This window comes from Montipora capricornis, chromosome 14 (assembly GCF_036669925.1).
Source record: "Montipora capricornis isolate CH-2021 chromosome 14, ASM3666992v2, whole genome shotgun sequence".
Classification (NCBI taxonomy): domain Eukaryota; kingdom Metazoa; phylum Cnidaria; class Anthozoa; order Scleractinia; family Acroporidae; genus Montipora; species Montipora capricornis.
Window position 1 is genome coordinate 23,672,134 of NC_090896.1, and position 2,498 is coordinate 23,674,631.

Genomic DNA, 2,498 nt, shown 5'->3' on the forward strand with positions numbered 1-2,498 from the left:
ATTTGAATACATATTTCTTTGTGATTACAGTATCGTGCAAAAGTAATGAGAGAGAAATGCGCGAATTTCGTTCTTTGTCCCTGCGAACTTTCGACGAAATTTCGTTCGAAAATTCGAGCTCCGTTTCGCGCTGTTTCTGGCGTCATTTTGCGAAAACAAAGAGAGAAAATTCGCCGCATTTTCGAGACCGTTGCGAAAATTCTATACCAAAAGCGTAATTTCGCTTGTTGTACGCGAAATCTCGTAGTGTGGTTTGCAAAGATCAATTACATCGATCGGCCATTTAGGTTTGTAAACAACTGCGGTCTCTTCAGCGATTAATATTTTGGAGCCCTAGTTTCAGCCGCAACAGAACAAGAATAAACTCCTCTTTCAATCCAATGAAATCTCGTAGTGTGGTTTGGAAAGATCGATTACATCGATCGGCCATTTAGGTTTGTAAACAACTGCGGTCACTTCAGCGATTAATATTTTGGAGATAGTTAAGAAGTGTCTCAGCTTCACTTCTCTACAATATTCGCCCTTTGTAATATGTTTTTATCCATCTTTCTCGGCAGAGAAGACTGGACAAAACATATACAATTTCATTCCTTTGGTCGTGAGAACAATCTGTTGTCAACAATGTGAAGCCTGTAACTAACGAGCCGGCAAGTGTTATCTTGTAGCTTCACAACAGTAAAAATTGTTCCTGGGTCTATCACACCAAAAGTGTTTATTGCCATGATGACAGAAGTTAAATTTTAGAACCTTTTATTATAGAATAGTTAATTTATGGAACTCTTTAGATTATTCTCTTAAACTGTGTGATTCAGTCGCTGTTTTTAAAAATCGCCTGAGGACCAAATGACTTAAAAAACTGTAATTTAATACTTATACATTTTAACAATTTTTAAAATTTTATCTTTTAATTGTAAATAGGAATATATTTGTGTTAATATTGTCTTTGAAAAGCCCCTTTGGGGAAAGTCAATAAAGTATGTATGTATAGTTTTATCAAGGGAGTTGATACACCTTCATGTATTATTATACGTATCAAAAGCTTACTTACTCTTTAGCAGGCGCTGGCAAGTCACCCCAGTGAAAAACAACATCAATGGTCCTATTTCCATTCAATGCGGTAGAAAGTTAAAACATTGCTTAAACACCTTATGTGCTCGCAGCTTTTTTGTTATTATTTTTTGGACTAAGGAAGAGCACTGTTCGATACCTCTCAACTTTCAATTCACACATGTGCAAGTTGTTTCTTTTTTTGACCGGACAACACATCCAGTTGTTTCTAAATTTGGTGTGGTATTGAAATATGTATGGAGGGGGAATTGGGACAAAAATGTAATTGAATCGAGTTTCATGCCATTGAATCATACAGCATTCTATCGGACAATACACTCCATGTAATTGGATCTGACTTTATTTTATTGGATCATACAGCATTCTATCGGACAATACACTTCATGCAATTGAATCGGACTTTATTTTATTGGATCATACATCATTCTATTGGATTATATACTTCATTGGATCGGCTTCATGTCATTGGATCATCCGTCCTTCTAGCAAATCGTATATTTTATGTTAATGGAGCAGGTCTTCATGAGATTGGAACACATCATTTTGTCAGAAAACCATGTTCGTGCTATTGAATCTAATTCGTGTCATTGGATCATAGACCTTTCAATCAGACGATACACGTCATACCACTGGATCGAACTCCATGTCATTGGATCAGAAACACCATTCGATCAGGCCAGCGGCTTGTTGAAAAACGTTTATTTCCCAGAGTGCTTTTCCAGATATGTAAAAGCAAATATGGCGGTGCACCTGCAGGGTCAACATCCAACAGCACAAGAACTTGTAGAAAGCAACATAAAAACGGTCCTTCTTGATGTTATGAATCAACTGGCAACCAATGCAGATCTTGATTATGGCTTGTATAAGGTGGAGTGGTTATGCTTGCTGGTTTTGAGGCTTGGGGGGACGTTTGAACAATCTCTCCTTCCAAATTTACGTCAAGCCCATGATCTCCTTTCACTTATGATTAAGCACAATGAGGAATCATCAGACGTCCACAACAACAGACCGATGATAGTAACTGGCAGTAAAGGGAGGCCAAAGATATACCTCAGTCAAAATCAGCTTGAGTATTTCCTAGAGAAAGGCTGTGTGGCCCAGTGGTTAGGACGCTTGCCTTGAGATCCAGAGATCCCGGGTTCAAGACCCGCTCTGGCCACTCCTTGAATTTGATCCTGGTAGTCCCTGGTTCAACTTCCCAGCTGCACTTGTAAATAGCCAACTGGTTTGCCTCAGGCCAGTTGGGATTCTTAACAGTTATAGTTGTGTTCTGTTGTTTCGTTGATTCATTGGCCCTGAAAAGCCCCTATGGGGAGAGGTCAATTAAGTATGTACACTGTATGTATGTATGTATAAAGGCTTTAACGGCAGCGACATAGCGAGGATACTCAGTGTCAGCAATAAAACAATTTACAGAAGACTACAAGAAT